Raw genomic sequence first — 21,831 nt, forward strand, 5'->3', positions numbered from 1 at the left:
CGTTCACCACGCATTGGTTGCACGCAATGACCAGGAAAAGCTGCCATGCATTGGCCCTACTACCCTCTATGTATATCTCCGTATTTCCGGAACGCTGCTACGGCAAATTCTTTCCGTTCAATGTAGCACATCAGGCCGTCCATGCTCAGAGCAAAACTAAATAGCACCGTTCGGACGGCATGATAGTGGGAGAAAGAGTTGCCCGCATGCCCCAAGCAACTCATCCTTGTTGCCACTTCTCTTCGCCACCATCGCCGATAATGGTCACATTGAACATCTATTCACGACCGTTGTGATCAATCCCACCCTGGATGACTTGTACTCCTTCCGTCGCATAATGTAAGATGTGTTTTAACATTACTTCCTTCATCCTTAAAAAAGTGTACTTCCAACTTTGTTAAAAAGTCAAACTTTTTATGTTTAACCATATTTATTCAATAATAGACCAACATTTATGATATTAAATTAATAGTATTAGATTCATGATAAAGTATATTTTCATCATATGCCTATTTGATTTCACAAGCGTTGATATATTTTTGCACAAACTCGGTCAAACTTAACAAAGATGGAAGTACACTCTTTCAAGAACGGAGGGAATACACTAGAGCCAAAAAAGGTTTTTCATTATGAGATAGAGGGAGTAATTGCGTGGACGTGTAATCCCATCTGTGCTGCAGCTCCTCCTCGGGTGCTGCCGGATGATGGACGAGTCAGCTCTCTCTCTCTCTCTCTCTCTCTCTCTCTCTCTCTATATATATATATATATATATATATATATATATATATATATATATATATATATATATGCAAAAAGACGATTTAATTCTCATAATAGATGCTAGCCTTTATGGGGACAGTTATGTTCTATACTGACAAAAAAGGGTTTTCCCCCGTTTTGTATTACAAAGCAACCTACCAACCGATACAGCCAATGATAGCTGCTGGGGCGGAAGCAGCACAGACACACCCAGAAGTAACGAAAGAGAAAATACAAAAGAAACAAATGCCGACTACGGTGGATCGACAAAAACACGAAGAAGCCTCGCGATCATTGCACCCACCGAAGATCTCTCAACAAGCTCCTAGACTCTGAAGCACCGGTAACAATCAACACCTTCAAGAAGGGACGCGGCGATGTAGACGCTGCTGCCAAGGGTTTCCCCCGGTACGCGACGAGGAGAGAAGAAGCGTAGCCCCCGACGCCCTACAGAAAGGTCCGGCGGCACCCTCAGGCGCCACCGCGTCGATGTCGGCCAAGCCGACAGGGTTTTCTCCTGATCCCAACCTTCACCCCGGGCGCTCCGGAGCCCGCCACCGAAACCGACCACCCCCTGCGCCAACATGGTCTTGAAGCTTCTCCGGCCGTCTCACCACGGCACCACGAAGTGAGGTCTGCACACTGAAGAAGAGGAGCCGGGACTAGAGGCAGCAGCACCTTCAGCACGTGGGAGGGCCCAACCTCCACCGTCAACGACGGTAGCCGACCCGACGCAATAGCAGGAGCATAGAGGCCCGTGGGCCCATAGGCTCGGCCGGGCCCCCCAAGGCCCGTAAAGCTCCCGCCTTCGTGCTGCAGCAAGCATGCGTCGGCGTCGCCGCCCCCGGTCCGAGGTGCTCCAACTCGGCACCATGCAGAAGACAACGAAGCCACGCCGGGGGCCGACCCGCTAGGATCCAGATGGGCCCCTCAGGGCCCAGATCTGGGCTGGGGGCGCGCCGCTGGCCACCCCGCGCTACCAAGCTGCCCCGCCACCAAGGAGCAGCGCCGCCACCACGCCTGCCGCCGGCCACCGCCTAGCCGAGCGACACCGCTGCCGCCCCCTGCCCCGGGCAGGAAGGATACACGCACGGGGAAAAAAGATCCCGCCACCGCTGACACCACCCAGGCCAGAACCGGGGGCGCCCGCCGTCGGCGGGGGGGGGGGGGGGGGGGGCGAGGCGAGGTGGGAGGACGAGCGAGACCGCCCCGGCCGCCTCCCGGGGAGGCGGCGCGAGGGCAGGAAAGGGGGAGGGAAGGGAAGAGCAGGGGAAGGGGAACCCGGATCTGGCCTCCGCACTGGCGAGACTCGCCGGATCCGTCCGGGATCGGGCGGGGGAGGTGCCGTCGGCGACGAGGGTTAGGAGGGGGGGGGGGAGGAGGAGGAGCGGGTACCTTATGTTCTATGCTCACCCATACTTTAGACCTCATCATGCTCATGTGCATCTCGATTGTGCTCATGCTTAAACGTCTCTCTCATTAATTGTTTCAGGGACCAAAGCTTCTATAGTATATCCCTGATTTATTTCATTTACCTGACTGCGTATCAACGAGGCCAGCTACTTAAGAGGCAAGGTTTTTTGCTTAACTATTCTCGGCAACTATGTATATTTGGAAGCTTAGGTGAGAGATTGGAGGATACCAATGTACCTACTAGCAAGCAAGCTTCTCCCACTGTGACACAATTGTAGGTTATGTGTTATGGTTGCGACATGGCACGTAATATAGGACGTCCTGAGCCGTGTAGAAGATGGAGAGGCATAATGTGGTAGCATGCTTGCTTGTCATCAATGTAAGTCATAAATGTGGTCACTCGACGGTTGTGAAGCGGTGACGCTGCACACAGAGAGACGGCCCACATTACTTTGTGTCGGCCAATCTTTGCACGTTCCAAGATTTATGGTATTACTTTGTGTTTTTTCACAGAATTGTTACTCTACTTCGTATGTTTGTATAAATAGTACGAATATTGAGAAACTCCTACCGAAGAATTGTAGCTCTACCCTATTGAAATAGACCACTAGTGATCTCGCAAAAAAAAAAGTGCGAACATGCATGCTAGTCATGCGCATAACATGACAGTTGGAACAAGTGGACCCAAGTGTACTACTACATTCGATTAATCCAGTTAAGTGCATGCTTAAATACCTACGTAAAAGAAAGCAAACACAGAAAGTCGTGTCGCTCACCGCCAGGGTGACTTGGGCCGACCTTCCTGCCCCTGCGAAACTGCTGAATGACGCGGTTGGGCAAATCTCTGGCGACCGACGGCACCGGCGAGGCCCTCTTGTTGCAGCACTTTGAAGTACTTGGTCGGCAGATTCGGGAGCTTCGCAGGACGCAGGCACACCAAGGGACTCAACGAGCGGCCGCGGGTTGCAGGCCCGGGCGGTGCCGGAGCAGCTGCTTGGCGACGGACGACCAGCCGCCTCCTTTCAAGCCTTCTCTTGGCTGCGTCGACGCTGCAAGATGTCTTCTATGGGTAGGCTTGGATTGTAGCTTGTAACCTCTTAGGTTCTCATGGGGAGCAGTCTCGTTAGTATTTCAATGTGACCACATCGTTAGCATTCTTGGTCTATGCTGCTCGTCAGCATGATCAGCGCTCCTCAGACCAGATCGAGAGGGCAGATGGTCCTCCCCAATGATAGTTTGGAGAGGGCTCTACAATGGTGTCTGATGGTTTCTTTTGAGATGTGGGTTCGATCTTCATCGATGGTTGCGGGGGTATCTTGCTAGAGTTCGTCTTCTCCTGTGCGCATACTCGACAGTGGCGTCTTCGCGTATATTAATGCTTCTCTTGTGCTGTGTTTCCGTTACATCTCAGTTGTCTGTCTTTCTTTGATCTGCTTTATAAGAGAGGTTTTTCATCACCTTATATCATTTCGTTATGTGAGTTCATCTATAAAGTAAGGCGAAAGTCTATTTCGAGTTTAATACGTATGAAAATATCTGGCCAGGTAGGCTGGGTAACTATCTTACTAGTATTTCCTAGAGTAATATGTATGCTCATTGGCGTACTGCACTATAGTATTTATCTATCTATTATATAATTATTAAAAAAAGGTGACAAACTAGACAAACATGACACATACAGGGAGCTCTCTACGAATTTTTTCTTGAGAGATGGACATGTACAAGGAGCCTCGACGACAGACGATCTAGCGTACCTACAACGCACAATTGTCTCTCTCTCTCTCTCTCTCTCTCTCTCGGCGGCACCTCCTCATTCAGATGGAAAAAACTGCCTCCAGGGTCGCCCGCATGGGCGACTCCAGAGGCCACCTCGCCGCGACACCCGGTGGCCTTCCCACCACCGTCCATGCCCACCCGCCGCCGACGCCGGAGGAGGCTATCGATCCTGACGGCGACGGCAGGGTGCTACCCGTTCCTTCCATTCTCAACCATCCCCCCTCTCTCTTGTCCCCATCTAGCTGACTGATCTACGTTGATCTGCACCGACGCCCCGGACCCGATCTGCTACGGCGTTGACTCGGTATGAGCCGGCTAGGCCTACTGCGTTGGGCGCCTCAGAGGGCTCTGGCAGCTAACCACATCAGCTGTGGTGCAACCATGCCCATCTCCCACGCCTGACGCACGAGGCAGTTTCTGCCAGGCAGCTGGACTACGTCAGGTCCGGCCTGGCCAGTTGTGTCACCTAGGACGTTCCATCCGGCTTGGCCTAGCCACGGCCGATTCAGGTTTGGGACTGGAATTGCATGGCGGCACTGGACGACCTTTGGATTGCGGTGGGCACCGACGTGAGGGTTCCTCTCCCAAGAATGGCTGCCGCTGGCACCTAGTACTGGCGTGGTTGCGGGATGTAGCCGAAAGGCTCCTTTGAGTTTTGGCGGCTCCCACTTTGGTCAGATTATCTTCAACGTCAAGATGCAATCTATGGACAATGGCTTGACGCACAGGTATGGGTGGGCAGCGGCGGCGCTGGGGTTTCAGTCCTATCGCACGTAGCTATCGTGATCATGAAAAAGTGGTGGTGACAACACAGTTGACTTCGATTTGGTGGTACTTCGAGTGCCCAGTCTATAGCATCGTGGTGAAAGCCAAGGTTTAAACCGATATATGGGTTTACCTGGCAATGGCGATGCAGAAGCATTGTTACCTTGTTGAAGACATTGCTCGGATATGCTGCATGGACTCGTTTTTCAAGGTGAAAACTTAGAATCTAGCCTTTGATGATCGGATCCGGCGACGGCGGCGCTTCAGCGCCATTCCCTTCATGAAGGCATTGCTATTGAAGAATCTTTCCGGTCGTCTTTGTGGTGTCAAAAAATGATTGGTGCGGATACGGTCATTGTTGTAGCTTGTCGATCAATGTCCTCTGTTTTGGGGTTTCTTTTTTCTTTTTCCACGCTTAGGCATAGCTTTGGTCTTATATGACCTTGCTACTTGCCAACATGTTTATATGTGTGTTGGCTGTGTGTATCTCCTTGATGCTTCATTTTCAGTAAATAAAATCCACCCTTTATCAAAAAGTTGTCTCGCTCGGTGAAGAAAATAAACACCCATTTTTCAATCCAACAAGGGGAACATGACAACATGTACGTTTAATCAATGGTGGCCGTTATATGTTCATAGATGCCCTGACCCAATCATGTCGAGGATCTGATTTTTTGGTAAAAATCAATTGCATCACTGGTACACTTCACTGCAATTTTGTTGGGTGCATGCGGATGAGCTATGTAAAAAATACCAGATAACAATAGGCTTGAGACATGAGAGAAAAACACTCGGACAAAAATAGATATGCCATATATCTACCATGCGACGCGATAAACTATGAAGTCTTATTTCAATTTTGACACACAAAATTATATTGTGGTCTAATATGATACCTTTTTCTGAAAATATTTCTATGCCTAATCTATGAAATGTCTCGAAAAGATAACACAATATTTAGATATGAACCAACCATCAAATTTCAGGTTCAATTCTTTGTTATCTTTTTTTGCAATTTTCTCAAGATGCACGTACCGATGAGTGATGTCTTTTTGTCTAAATACCTTTTAGTTATGCAATGCCCCATTATTTGTCAACGTTTAACTGAGAGTACTCTAAGTTCTTTTTTGAGGGAACTGTACTCTGTTATTTCGATGTATGATTACGTGTCAAGGATGAAGTATAAAATAATAGATTGAGAATTGTACGTGTCCAATTTCCTTAGCTACATGTATTAAGGACAATATCAATATCCAAAACAATATGTACAAGTGCTTGTGCGTGAATGCGCGGTGAAAGACATGCGGACTTCCGAAGCAAGAGTCATCACGTAAAAGGAAACAAGAGTCATTGTATATAAAAAATGATTTTTTAACACAGTACAATCAAAGTTGCTCATATACACTCATCCATATGAAGGCACACACATCATACCCCTATGAGCACCTCTGAGATACTAAGCCGGAATAGCATCTTGAGATTTTACGAAGTCACCATAGACGCCTCGAGTCGAGGGAACTTCATGATTAATTTTACATGAAATTAGTGATAAGATTTAGTAATAAAACTTCTTTCATGTTTAAAATTACAAAGAAAAAATGTAGTTGTCATGCTTATGAATTCCAACCTATTTTTTATATTAAATTTGGAAAAGTAGATGAAAAAAGAAATAGTATTTCTGTATAATTCATCCGTAAGTCCATTCAAAAATGCAATCACACTAAGAAACTAGTTGTACTAGATTAAAGGCACTTATTTTGCAACGAAGAGAGTACAATCTATAAAATTGCACTTGATAAAATGTGATACTAATACTTTATTAATAAAACATCATTATATTATTTACATGTGCAATTGAGAGGAGAAACCACACTGCCACGAAGATAAGGTGTAGAGAGGTACAAACATATGGTTGAAATATGAGCCATGATGTTCAGAGTTTTTTTGTTAAGTTCTTAAAAAAATGTTGATGGAAGAAGGGATAAAGTTAGAGATTTGTTTGAAATTTCATGAATTTATACAATGGGTTGCAGACCGCAGTGACATTGATCTTTTTTTGTCACACACACCGAAGTTGTCATTAACCACCTCATAAACTTAGTGGAAAGAAGTCAACCAAAGTCCAATTGCATCTTCTTTCATAATTAAATATCAATTGGTACGTGAAAATAACAGACAAGAAAATTCTTTGCAAGCCTACTCACTGTGTATTCTACAAGCTTTCTATAATTCTTTGCAAGTCTACTCACATAGTACATCGGATTAAAAGATAAGTAGTAGGTAAAGTAAGGTAACATCTTAGAATTCTAGCCGCGCAAATGCGCGGATCATACTGCTAGTTAGGTATCAACATTCACATGGGACACCAACCTATCTCTTCAGTATTTCCTCCTGCAAAATATATGGATAATTGCTTTTGAAAATACTGGGTTTCTTTTCACCGGAGCACATTATCTACCTTCTCAGTCATGGAACTCAGCACATTACGTTGTACAGAAAAATCAGGATTTTTTTTATTTACTTGCATTTTACAATTTTATTATTCACCCCGGAAGCCAAAATTGCCACCCCGAATGAGCCACTTTATATGATATCTTTGTTCTTGGAATGAAACATGAACTAGATAAAATGGAAGAGAACGACTACAAAGTTATGACGACTAATTTTTTAGAACTTATCATGTTGGCTTCTTTGGAGAACAATTTTGTGATGTACTCACACAGTTTAGACTTCACGTGATCATGCTTATATGCATGTACCACTGATTCCTGCACAGAACAAAGCTTATATGTGTACAATTCATTGTTGCATGGAAGGAAGCTTCTATAAATATATCGCTGATTGATCGCATGTGCGAGATTGCATATCAATAGGCGAGCTAGGTAGCAACCTATCTTTGTGCTTAGTTATTCTTCACCATGCATCTTACTCTGGAGTAGTATATTTGGAATGTTTAGGTGAGATATTGGAGGATACCAATATTCTAGCAACCAGGCTTCTACCTTTCTAATGCATTGTGTCTGACTATGCGACCCAGTAGGCGCAAGCTTACTTTTGCCTATAGACCCGAGGCGTTGGTGTGCCTCCGGATGGAAGAATTTCTGCAGTGAGACGGTGATCTTGGCAGCGTAGTGCTCTATGTGCGACAGTCTGCTTGCTAAGGCTGTGTGTTAGTTGACAGTACTATCATTCCCTTGATAACACCTAGAAGGATCCCAACCTGATCAATGGTGGAAGTACAATAGTCAATACTTACCATGAATCGTGGCTCGATGCTGCAAGCCCCAAAAATATTGGTAAATGATTGTAATTGGCAAGCGCAATGCTCGGCCGCGCAATGTTCGCCCGGTCACTCAATCTCACGTCACGTGTTTTGTTAATGGGCCTGCACAAACCCTTATCCCTACGAACGCTCCCAAACACATTTTATCTAATATCCACTCCTTCCTTGCGTCTTCATCTTTTCCCCTTTTATGCAGCCAGCATCACCTTGCCATGGATATGCCTCCCTCAAGCACCACCCCTCCCTCCCCTATCTACCTCCCTGCTGCCGCTCGCCCTCACCACCACCGCTGACAACGCCCGTGATCTCCATACACGCTGGAACCGGCGATCAACATTGCTAGAACCAGTGTATGACCATCATTGTAAATGGCTACAAGTGATGAGCCGGTGCTACAACCGTGATCAGTTTCTGTTATGATTGGTGACGAAATTTGCCACAACGAACAGGCCACGCTGCGACTTGCAACAACAGCGACAACGATTTTTTATGGAACCATTGTCGACTTTTGCTACGATCGGCGACACATTTTGCTACAACCAAATGGCCATGTTGCGGATCGTGAATGTGACAACGACAACTTTTGCTGCAACTATCGTCGACTTTTGTGATGACCGGTGACACAAATTGCTACAATTAAAACGGCATGCTCTGGCCGGCGAGGCCGTTTGCTGAAACCATCGACGTCATGTTGCTGGAACTGGCGAGGTCGGTTTTGCAAAACCAGCAATGCAAAATGCAGCGACCAGCATGGCAGGATGCTGGACGAGACGCACACCGAGCTACAACCGAGGCGACAACAATTTTTGATTGAAACCATCGTCAATGTTCGCTACGACCGGTGACAGAAATTGCTGTGACGATGACATGTAGGCATTTGTGACTAGCGGGGCGTCTTCCTCAGTTGCAAGGGAGACGGCGAGGGCAGGCAGCCGAGGGCGAGCACGGGGTGCCACGGGGTGGCTGGCAAGCACAGGTGGCAAGGGCAGGGTGGTGGCATGGGGGAGAGGGTCTCACGATTAGTTTTGTACGACCTGGTCGTATAGAATTTTTTTTCCGGGCAAAGGAGGATGCATGAGAATTTTGCTTCAGTTTCCGAGGTGTGCATGTTTTTTTGCTACTTGCATGCACATTATATTTTTCTCTTAAACATTGCACGCAGAGAACTGGTCTTTAACGGCTCAAAAATGGCTTGATGGGCTTTTTAAATACGACTAGCTGATTAAGACTATCACTGCACCCAGGCCCAGCTAAACACAATTTTACCCCTAATCCAAGCAGAAGGTATTCACTACTTCAAAAACGCCTACCACTGAACAGCACGAAACAGCTACCAGTGACGAGCGCATCACCAATCATTGGTAATTGACCAGGAAACACAAAAAAGGCCCGGGGGGCTGGACCAAGACCCGACCTTTTTTTCTTGCCACCGTCCGTTCTGTGCTCTTCCAGGATCGGTCGAGGGAGCCGCCGCCAGATCCACAACCCCAATGGTGGGAGGTTCCGGACGACAGCGACAGTGCTACTGGAGCTCCACCCTCGCTCGTGTGTAATTTTTTTTAAAAAGCTCGTGTGTGTCATGGCTATGGTCATAAAGTGTCGCCCAAATTAACTTAGCTTGGGAATATTGGAGCAAATCAAACGACAATCACATCTAATGGCGACGAGGCCCGAGGGCTGTGAGAATAATACTTTGGTTGTAAGGGTGTCATGTAACATAGACTCTCTTTTTTCTCGAGAATATTTCACTTCTGCTTCGCTACCCCCCCCCCCCCCCCCCCCCCCCACATTAACGATTGAGATTACATCATACCCTTTCATAATAAAGGATACAATAGTCATTTTGAAATAGCTAGCCACTCGACTACGAAGACCAGCTCGTTCTTGGTTACCTCCTCAACAACCTCACGAAGGAGGTCCTGATCCAGGTAGTATTAATCCCTACTGCTGCTGCTCTTTGGAAATACCTTGCAGCCATGTTCTGCTCCACCTCTAGATCAAAGATCAATCATTTTGGCGTCGCCCTCACCAACGCTCAGAAGGGAACTCAGAACGTGGCTAGCTACTTCGCGCACATGAGGTCCTTGGCGGATGAACTTGCAGCCACAGGGAGTCCTCTTCAAGATGAAGAACTCATCTTTCACATCCTCTCCAACACCGACCTTGACTACCAGCCGCTAATCTCCGCCCTTGACGTCCGCACCGAGCCACTCTCCCTCGACCACCTCTACGCGCTTATGTCAAATTTTGATCAGCGAGTTGAGCTCTTTCAATCCTCTGGCGGCTTCAACTCCTCGGCGAACGCGGCTGCTCGTGGTGGTCGTGGTTCCTCCAAGGGCTACCATCGTCCATCACGGAACAACAACAACAACATCTGTGGTGGTGGTGGTGGTGGTCCAAACAGCAACGCGGAGGAGGAGGCTACAACAACTCTAATGCAGGCAGCGGTGGTGGCTAAAACCATGTTGGTGGTAGCTATCACAAGAACAACTACGATGGCAACGGTCGTCCCAGCAACGGCCACCCCTTCTACTCCCAAGAACAGGGTTCGCCAAGGAGTGGGACAAACCAGCAACAACAACAACCATGGGTATGATTTTGATGAATTTGGTCCTAGTCAAATCAGCGAAAAACCAATCCCATCACCAAGGATTGCAATTGGTGTTATGCCGAGGATCATAATTACCAGAAAAAGTGAGTTGTCGTGCATGCAGATTCTTCTTATGGAGTAGATACAATTTTTTGTGTGGATACTGGTGCCTCGGATCACATTACCAGTGAGCTAGGGAAGATAAACATCCAGGAGAAATACCATGGCAGAGATCAAGTTCACACCGCTGACGGTACAGGTATGCAGATAAGTCATATTGGTCATTCCATTATCAAAACCCCATAAAAATATATCCATCTTAGATTTTTCTTTTCTGCAAGATCCGAGTGCCTCCCAAAATTTGCTCTATGTTCATAGCATTGCCATTGATAATAAAGTCTTTCTAGAATTTCATCCATTCTTCTTTTTTATGAAGGACCAAGCCATGAGGAGAATTATGTATCAAGGTAGATGCGTGGGAGGGTTCTAATTGATTGCTCAACTTAGAAGCCTCAATAAAAGAGCATATGGTTTGATCAATCTTTCTGTTGAGCGGTTGCATGCACGTGAACATCTTCTTTTTAGGGAAAAGTATATTTTTTATCACAGAACTCTCTCAAAAGTCTAGAAATGGTCCCTCAACTCCGGCAAACATTAGTCGCTCAAGTTTGAAAACCGGATTAGTTTGGTCCCTTGATTCAACAAAAGTAGTTTTCGTGCTGAGTTGGCGTGGTTTTGACCCGGCTTTGCCAACGCTGCAATCTTCTTCCTTGCAATCTTTAGCTCAGCTGAGCATTTCGTCGAGCAGTTGGCGCAGAAACAGAAGGAGGTCAACGCGGAGCTTGCCGCGGCGCACGTGCAGGCGGCCGAGGAGCTGCGGCATGGCGAGTACCGCCGGTGACGCACACACGCCAGCACGCACAAACTCGCACATCACACCCACCAGCACGCTCACACTAGCACAACACAAATGCACACCCACAACACAGCCACACTGGTAGAGGGAGAGAGCACCGGCGGGTGTTCCAGCGTTCGTCCACGCGACCATGGCGTGAGTTCGGAGTTGGTTCGAGCGGTCGTGACCGCGATTCTCCGTCGGAAATGAGGTAGGCGTGGAGCTCTGGGGCGCGGGGTGGCTCTGGCCAGCAAATTGAAGCGCTTTTGAATAATTTGAGTAATCCAGTAAAGCTGGCCGGTGTCCATGTCCTCAATTTATGACACCGACATCCCACGTCACTTCGATCATGCTACCTAAGTCTTTTGGTTATTGAATCACCATTCTAACATCGATCATGCTACCTAAGCCCATATTTCGAGCGCACCTTTCAACCAATGTTTAATTGTGTATGTTTCCCACGAGCATACATCATTATATCATTTGATCTGACAAATGTTATCACCTTACTCATATAATTGTGAAAATCCATCCTTTGGAAATGTCGATGAATTGTCGCTAAATTCATCAGCTACCTCCTCATCCTCTCCTTGGTTTAATGATGAACTCTTGTTTCGGAACTTGCATCCATAGTTTATTTCCTGAGAATCTTATAATGTTATCTCGACAATTACGTTGCACCTTTTCTTCTCAGGCATCCTGAGTCTGAGGTATACCAATCAGATCTGAATCTCGATCAGATATGATGGTTGGAACATTTCCCAAGAGTCATAACATTGGTCTTTATATGTCCCGGTAAGATGATGTCATGCCCATCACACCTGGCCGGAGGACCTATTGTTATAGTTTCCTTTTAGCAAGGTTATCCATTCTTCCATGAGGAAATTGTAAGACTTATTCTAGAAGTCGTTTCCGATGGATCCTTGTGTATCCAAAGTTCGACCTTTGCTTGAAGACCATGTCAATGCTATCTCGAAGCATGTCTGTGGTACTCTGAACATCGATAAGAACATTTGAAGCGCCATGCTAAATTTCCTTTATCAACTATTCAAACACCGTTGTTTGGGTAATGTCATGAACTCCCTCTTCCCTAACCTAAATGGTTTTCTACGTTATATCATGTCATGGGTATCAGGTTCTGCTTGTCCTTGGGAAGAATATACCCCTGAATTATGTGTTTAAACACATTTTCCCTTTCCATTGTTCTGTTTAATCTGATAATCACATTTTTCTTTCCATTGATTTGTTTAACCTCCCTTGTGATCCATATGATCTAAGCAGTAATATTCTGTTGTTTATATAAACACCTTGGTGTACAACTCTGTCAGTAAGAACCTATTACTATTGTTGATGACATTCCGATAACCACCGACGGACGAGAACTTTGCCTATTGGTCCGCCTCGTTCAACGAGCAGGAAGATGGTTCTCTTCGTCCCTCGCCCTTGGTACCGACGTTGTTGCCGACATAATCGACAGGCTACCCTCTAACATGCCTTGCTTGCCTGATCACGCAAGATGTCTCCGCCCTTCCTACTTTTAACCCACAGGGTGGGCCCATAACCCACAGTTTCACAGGATCGAAACCTGACTCTCCTGTACAACCCTGTTTCTCATGGTTTTTCCCCACGCTTGGCTTCGTATTTAATTCACGAGCCACATTCTTAGTGATCTATTCTGGTATCAGACGCAATACTTATTCACGTTGCCCCTTCTGACTAGGCATTGAACGATTGCCTGGCTACTTGAAACTTCTTATGGTACCTTCTTACTTTGCTCTCGATATCTTTTAAGTTTCAATTCGAGAGTTACTTTCCGCCACCTTCCTCGATGTGGCCGACCAGATAGTCAACCTTGCATAGGTGCGTTCTCCCGGAATACGCACCCTTTTTCTCTCATAAGTACGATGGAGTTCTCGAAGAAAGGATGCCGACTTCATCATGATGACATGAAGCAGAGGAATCAAGACATCAACGTAGTGGATTGACCTCTTCGAGAAAAGCAACCAAGACCAAGAAGGTCCGTTAGAATTTCGTAACCAGACCTTTCCCCCTTACTCCACCTCTTAAATCTCGGGACAAGATTTCTTGTAGTAGAGGAGAATCGTGACGCCCGGGTAGTTAAGCTACAGCAACCCTCTGCTAATGATGCCACGTCACTTCGATTACTGTTGCTAATCTCGTGTCAGTTCGAAACCGATTCAAATTCAAATTCAAAATCAAGCAAACAATAAAACTTTTCAAATATTAAAACTAAAATGATCGGAGTGAACCAAATATTGCATAGGAAATTATGGTGGAGAAACCACACCTTTATAAAATGTTTAAATACTATAAGCTGAACAAAACAGTAACAAAACCAATTATTTAAAAGCTTTTAAAATAATAAACAATTGCAAACTATTTTATTTTAGGTGCCAAATTAATTGAGGTGGTGGCATATTTGTTAATACTAATTTAGGTACAACTAATGTATTCTATAAAACAAAGGAATTTAAAATATAAAATTAAAATAGCAAAGAAATAAAACAAAAGTCAAAAAATAAAGAGGGGGAGACAAAGACCCCTTCCCCCACTGGACCCCTTGGCCCAACTAGGCCACGACCCAGCCAGGCCGGCCCATGCCCTTGGCCTACTTAGGCCTCTGCCCCCAACCCTAACCCTAACCGCACCCCACTCCCCCCACGATTCCCTCTCCCTCCTCTGCCCGATCGGGATCAAGGCAAACCCCCGATCCCATCGCCCCGACGCAGCCGTGCGCCGCCGCCTCGCCCTCGTCCGCGTCGCCGCCACCGGAGCCCCGCCGTTCGCCGGACGTCCCCGTCCTCCTCCTCGACCCCCATTGCCACCTCCCTACAGCTTCGCGGTGAGCTGCCGCGCCGGTCGCGCCTCCCCTCTGCCCCCTCTCTGCTCCCGGCCACGCCCGATGCGCGCGCCCGCGCACCGCGTCCCGCTAGCCCGCGCTCAGGCCGCCTCGTGCTCGCGTACCCACCCTGGCCTCACCTCCTCCCGCAGCCCGCCTCGCGCCCCGCCGGCCGCGCCCACTGCCCCGCCGTGGCTCGCCCGCTCGCCCAGCCCGTGCGCGCTGTGCCCCGCTGCTGCCGCTTCTCCCTACTACTACTGCTGCTGCTCCCCGCGATGCCCGCAGCAACTGCTCGACGCCCGCCTTCGGCTCGCCACCCCTGCGCGCCCGCCTTAGGCCGCCACCGCTCGTCGGTGCCGCCCCGCTACCCCACCCGCGCGCCTAGCCCCTCATCGCCGCCGCATCACCGCTGGCGCCCCGACACTCTCCGTCAGCAGCCCCGCCCGCCTCCGCCATGCCCTCGCCCTCGCCAGCGGTCGGGCGCCCGCAGAGCCTGTTCGGGCGGCGCCCGCGCCCTGCGCCCGTTTCCCGTTCGCCCGCCCCGGTTGGGCTGGGTCCCTGACCAGTGGGGCCAACCCCCCGATTAGAACGAAAAGAATAAAAAGAAGAGATCAAATAATAATAATAATATTTAATTAATGAATTAATTAGTTAAATAAATTAATTAATTGTGATCAATTAACCTAATCATTTAACTAATCTAATTAATCCTGATTAGTTAGTCTCAATCAATGACAAAAGGGACCCACCCATCAGCTTGACTGGTCAAAGGTCAAAGCTGACCGCTGATGTCATGCTGACATCATAAATGCGTTTTAGATTTAAATTAATTATGTTAATCCTAGAAAATGATTAAATCCTTTTTAAAATTAATATAAAATTAACCGTAGCTCGGATGGAAAAACTTTCTACATGAAAGTTGCTCAGAACGACGAGACGAATCCGAATACGCAGCCCGTTCGTCCGCCACACATCCCTAGCATAGCAAACACGCAACTTTCCCCCTCCGGTTCATCTGTCCGAAGACGCGAAACACCGGGAATACTTTCCCGGATGCTTTCCCCTTTCGCCGGTAGCACCTAGTACTTCGTTAGCTCACCCTAGCACCGCGTATTGCCTCGTTATGTTTTGTGATGCTATGTTTGCATTATATTTATTGTTTCTTCCCCCTCTTCTCTCCGTTAGACTACGAGACTGACGCCGCTGCTGGTGCCCCGATCGACTACGTTGTTGACGACCCCTACTTACCAGAGCAACCAGGCAAGCCCCCCCCCTTGATCACCAGATATCGCCTATTCCTTATCTCTACTGCTTGCATTAGAGTAGTGTAGCATGTTACTGCTTTCGGTTAATTCTATTCTGCTGCATAGCCTGTCATTGTTGCTACAGTTGTTACCCTTACCTGCTATCCTAATGCTTAGTATAAGATGCTAGTGTTCCATCAGTGGCCCTACACTCTTGTCCGTCTGCCATGCTATACTACTGGGCCGTGATCACTTCGGGAGGTGATCACGGGCATATACTATATACTTTATACTGTTACCTTACTTGTGATACTGTTCGGAGATGGGGGCTGAAGGGGCAGGTGGCTCCATCCCGGTAGAGGTGGGCCTGGGTTCCCGACGGCCCCCGACTATTACTTTGTGGCGGAGCGACAGGGCAGGTTGAGGCCACCTAGGAGAGAGGTGGGCCTGGCCCTGGTCGGCGTTCGCGGTTACTTCATAATAACACGCTTAACGAGATCTTGGTATTTGATCTGAGTCTGGCCACTGGCCTATACGCACTAACCAACTACGCCGGAACAGTCATGGGCACTCAGCGTCGTGGTATCAGCCGAAGCCTTCGTGACGTCAGCGACTGAGCGGCACGCGCCAGATTGGACTGGAACGCCTGCTAGGCTAGGTCTGCTTCCGGCCGCCCACGCAACGTGCAGGTGTGCAATGGGCGATGGGCCCAGACCCCTGCGCCATAGGATTTAGACCGGCGTGCTGACCTCTCTGTTGTGCCTAGGTAGGGCTGCGATGTGTTGATCTTCCGAGGCCAGGCATGACCCAGGAAAGTGTGTCCGGCCAAATGGGATCGAGCGTGTTGGGTTATGTGGTGCACCCCTGCAGGGAAGTTTATCTATTCGAATAGCCGTGATCTTTAGTAACAGGACGACTTGGAGTTGTACCTTGACCTTATGACAACTAGAACCGGATACTTAATAAAACACACCCTTCCAAGTGCCAGATATAACCCGGTGATCGCTCTCACACAGGGCGACGAGGGGAGGATCGCCGGGTAGGATTATGCTATGTGATGCTACTTGGTGAACTTACCATCTATTCTCTTCTACATGCTGCAAGATGGAGGCTGCCAGAAGCATAGTCTTCGACAGGACTAGCTATCCCCCTCTTATTCTGGCATTCTGCAGTTCAGTCCACTGATATAGCCCCTTTACACAGATACCCATGCATATGTAGTGTAGATCCTTGCTTGCGAGTACTTTGGATGAGTACTCACGGTTGCATTTCTCTCTCTTTTCCCCCTTTGCATTCTTCTTGGTTGTCGCAACCAGATGCTGGAGTCCAGGAGCTAGAGATCCCAAGGATGATTCTACGTGGAGTTCGGCTTCGAGGAGTAGTTAGGAGGTCCCAGGCAGGAGGCCTGCACCTCTTTCGATCTGTATCCCATTTTGTGCTAGCCTTCTTAAGGCATACTTGTTTAACTTATGTCTGTACTCAGATACTGTTGCTTCCGCTGACTCGTCTATGATCGAGCACTTGTATTCGAGCCCTCGAGGCCCCTGGCTTGTATTATGATGCGTGTATGACTTATTTTTATTTTTAGAGTTGTGTTGTGATATCTTCCCGTGAGTCCCTGATATTGATCGTACACGTTTGCGTGTATGATTAGTGTACGATTGAATCGGGGGCGTCACATCCTCCTCGGCGGCAGCGGGAGGTCAGTGAAGGAGCGCGGAGGAGGCTTGCCATGTCGTGCTCCTGTGGGCTGCATGCCGCAGTGAGGATCCGCGCTTCGAATGCTGGATCGCACCATTTTTGAGGCGGCGCTGATCGATTGGAAGTGCCGGGGGGGGGGGGGGGGGGGGGGTGGTGGCTACGATGCTGACCGGAGCGCTGACAGAGGTGTGGGGTGCATTTGATGGCACCAGCATCAATGCACCACAAGTGAGGGACAGAGGTGGCGATGGGAGGTGGGGGAGGGGAAGATTTACTCTGAGATTGAGCCATGGCCGACGCGAGGAGTATAATATTTGAGGGGTTAAACCGGGTAAGGGATCGCCTAAGTCCGTTTAACTCCTTAAAATAGAACTTTTACTTCTTTAACCGGTTTTGAGGGATCGGCTAGAGATGCTCTTTTAAGCTCGACGGATCCCTTGATTTGAAAGAAGATTTTCTCTTTGTCCTCTTCCGTTTGAGCCACCTTGATGGTGGAGATGGAGAATAGGAGACGTGGAGCTCGAGATTCTAAGGATCGGGAAGAGGATCATCCACATTGATGACCGTGAAGAAGCTATGATGCACATGGAGGCTTCCGTCCTCTTTTACAAGACATGTAGCAGCGGTCGATTGCAGGTCCGGGACTCCACATCGACGTATCTTCTCAACAATGGGTGGCCTCGTGGAGCCACTGCATCCGTTTCATTGACGCGAGCTCCTTTTCCTTCTCTAGGCTTGAGACATATAAGTAGGTAGTGTATCTTTGGCTTGGAGTCCCCCATTCTTCCTTCGCTGAATTTCTTCCGTCCAAATAATATATATAGCTAGCTTGTGTGGAGTCTCTTTGGCTGAGGATGCCAGAGGCGATTGTTGACGAATCAGCACATGTGTGTTTCCTTTTTGCAGGCCAATCGTGAACAGGAGCTAGATCAAAGATTGATGATCGGATTACTTTGTTTCATTTGTTTATGGGATCCACACATTCATGCATATTGTATGCACACGTACATGGGGGCCAGCCAAAGGCTTGCCTCGTTCACATGAGAGAGACTGATGCAAATTGGAAAAGTGCACCGAAAATGAATGATTGATGTGATGCATGATAGGCGAAACAAGCATGCACATCACATGATCGGTGCATGCATACCATATACCTTACCTATATGCAAACATCTGCCTATGCATGATCTTCCCGTTGCAATATATATCTATGATTTGATGTTCTACTCCTGCTATATAATGTGTTATATTGATTCACCATCCACACCAGCGAAAAACAACCTAGTTAGTTTGGCCAGCTTTTAAAGATTAAGCTGTCAGGAACAAGCTTCGTTGTCATGGCCCATGGCCAACAAGCGTGGGAGATTGGAGCAAACCAAACCACAATCGTATCAACGAGAGGTGCGGTGCCAAAGTTGTACATGTACTGAACTGTAGTTATACTTAGAGCATCTAGAGCCGTACCCCGTACTTTTCCCCTAAACACCCGAAACGTCCGCCCGGTTAGTGCCCGGTCAAACGTCGCACTGGCGAGGCCGCATGCAGTGTGCTCATCGAAATGTAGTGGGGAGAGATATTTGAGGTATGTGGTTTTTGGCAGAAAATATGAGAGGTCAAAACGGACGCGCGTCCGTGGACGTTTGAGGGATGAGATTTGTTCATTGTGGCGTAAGATGCTCTTAGATAACGATAATGGGAATCTAGCTACTTTTGGAATTATGCCGATACGTGGGAATCTATCACAAAGGTAGTTATACGTGGGAATCTAGCTGGGCCAAGTAGATGTCAACCCCAGCATCAGCGAGATTGTATCTGAGCTGGACACACTGTTTGTACCTAGTTGTAATTCAAGTTTTCAGTTTAGTAGGCAATCTTCAAGGACCAGATTGAAACTTATTTTTCATAAATCCTTTTGTGAGATGTAATATCACCGCTGATAATAAAAGCAGCTATCGGGATCCTTCGAGGCTTCGAGGCCCTTCTTTCATCCAAAAAAACAATACAGCGTATGCCGTGTGGGCTGTTTTTGGTTGAGACTTCCGGAGGCGATTGTTGACGTGTCTGCACAAGCATGTTTCCTTTTTGTAGGCCAATCGTGATCAAAGACTAACGATCACATTGTCGTTTGTTTGATGTGATTCACATATTCTACCTATTGTATGCACACGTACAGGCAGACCAGTCAAAGGCTTGGTTCGTTTGCATGATACCAATGCAAAAGCGCATGGAAATGAAAGACCGCCACGATGCATGACAGGCGAAACAAGCAGGCAAGCATGAAGGGTCCTCAAATGTACAGGAGCAACTACCGCAATGGCGAGGCACTAGTTAATCCTCTTCGCATGGTGGGGAAAACCAAGGCTTATATTGAATTCATTACTGAGTATAATGTCAGCCCAACAGGTTCCAACAGACGTGAGACCTTTCCATCAACCCAAAAATGGTCTCCGCCGCCGGAAGGTTGGGTGCTGATCAATGTAGACGCTGCGGTTTTCTCCCACTCAGGATGGGCTGGCTATGGGGTTGTAGTGTGAGACCATCGAGGGACACTTTTGTCTGCATACCGAGGCTCCTATATTGATCAAATTCAAAACCCAGAAGTGGTTGAAGCTATTGCTGTTCGTCAAGCGCTCATCATTGCTGAAGATGCTGGTTTTCATAAGATTCGGGTGGTCTCCGATTGCTTGTCGCTGATGAACAAGGTTTAGGATATGAGTTTCGGCAGGTCCCCTTCAGGTGCCATAGTCCAGGATATTAAAAGTAGGGCCGCAAAGTTCTTATCTTGTGATTTTATCCATGTCAAACGTTGTTGTAATGAGGCGCATGTACTGGGAAAATCTGTAGAATTTGATGTTGGGTCCTGTTGGTCTAGTGAGCCACCTGACGAAATCAGGGCCATTATTTGTAATGAACATGTTTCTAAGTGAATGAATGTAAGGGTGCTGCCCATTATTTTAAAAAAAATGTACTGCATTTGGTGCATGCATACCACACCTTAGCTATGCATGATCTTCCTCCTCCAATATATATCTATGGTTTAATGTTCTACTGCTGCTATCTAAGGTATTATCACCATCCACACGAGAGAAACAACCTAGTTGGGCTAGCTAGCTTTTGAAGATGAAGCTATTAGGAACAACCTCTGTTGTCATCGCCCATGGCCAACAATTGTTTAAATTAACTTGAGTGTGGGAGATCCGAGAAAACCAAACCATAGTCATATCTACAATGGGTGCCATGCCTGAGTTGTACATGTACTGAACTATAGTTATACTTAGATTGACAATACGTGGGAAACTATCTAGGTTTGAAATTATGCCGAGATGTGATTATACCTAGAGGCAGAATATGAATTCCTGGTCTGTGCCATTATCAGCCCAGAGCTAGACCTTGTCTTAAACAGTGCCATATTCGGGCAGATCAAGGGAAGCATCACTTCAAATTTTCATTGTTTGAAAGTTTTGTACCGCCCAAGCAAGTAGACATTTGGATTTTTGCCACTTTGTTCATGGGGCTTCGCAGATTTGCCACTTTGAAGAATTGATTCGCATAATTGCCACTTATGTCATGGAGTCCTTGATTAGTATGCCATTAGCTCCTCTTTTATTCATTTTAATTCTTTTTTCACATTATCAGGCTAGTGAAAGACTAACTTACCCCTGTGGCTATCGTACACATCTGCAATCGAATCAGCACTCGAACCATCAAGCGCGCGCTGCATGCCGATAATATCGCGTGTGCCATTACTGCCATACCGTTTGTTGCCTGGATGTCATGATCCGGCGATTCCGACGCCGCCGATCACCTAGATGCCTCGTGCCGCCGGCTGGACGTCTTGTGCTGCCGATGGCCTGCAGGCAGAACGCCTTGGATCGTTCGGTACAGCAGCGACGGCATAAACACCACAAACTCTGCCCTAGCAAGCCGTCCAGAGAACCCTTTGCTGGCCGACGGCAGCTCCTCCGTGGCCACATGACCACCTCCCTCTGCGTCTTCCCATCCTCTCGGGATACGCCCTACCTCCTCCTCATCCCAGGCGAGCGAACGACGACCAGGACGAGCGGCGTGAGCGGCGGCCATCACAGATGGCGGTCGGGTGGAGCGAGCAGTGTGCGGTCGAGTGGCACGAGCGGCGACCGGAGGCGTCAGCGGGCGCTCTTTCGGGCGACGAGAAATTTCGTTGCTCCTTTCACCCTGTCGAACTAGATCGATAGCCAGAATGCCACATAGGAATACTTAGCACGTATACTTAGCATGAGGGGTAGTTTGGTCTTTTTCAGTGACTATAAATGAGAAAAGAAAAGGGAAATCAATAAAAGGAGGCAAATGACATGACAATCAAGAAGTCAATGTTATGAGCGGCACTTTTGCGAAGCCAATCTTGAAAATGGCAATTTTGAGAAGCCCCATATTGAAACTAGCAAATATGTAATTTTCTCCCAAGGTTATGGCTAGGTCTCAGTCGCCTGTCAGCACAACCATGTATCATTCTTGTGGGCAAATCATGCATATCAGATCTGGGTCCAAGATTGATGGGCGCATTA

At 47.6% G+C, this 21,831-nt stretch overlaps 1 non-coding gene across 1 annotated transcript; it reads left to right on the top strand.

Annotated features, from left to right (window-relative positions):
* The first annotated feature begins 10,111 nt into the window (after positions 1-10,111).
* Positions 10,112-10,250, top strand: LOC120970139 (small nucleolar RNA Z247). The gene has a single exon (XR_005764884.1). It is a non-coding gene; the product is annotated as a small nucleolar RNA Z247 (small nucleolar RNA).
* The last annotated feature ends 11,581 nt before the right edge of the window (positions 10,251-21,831 follow it).

The sequence above is a fragment of the Aegilops tauschii genome, chromosome 7, assembly GCF_002575655.3.
Source record: "Aegilops tauschii subsp. strangulata cultivar AL8/78 chromosome 7, Aet v6.0, whole genome shotgun sequence".
NCBI lineage: Eukaryota > Viridiplantae > Streptophyta > Magnoliopsida > Poales > Poaceae > Aegilops > Aegilops tauschii.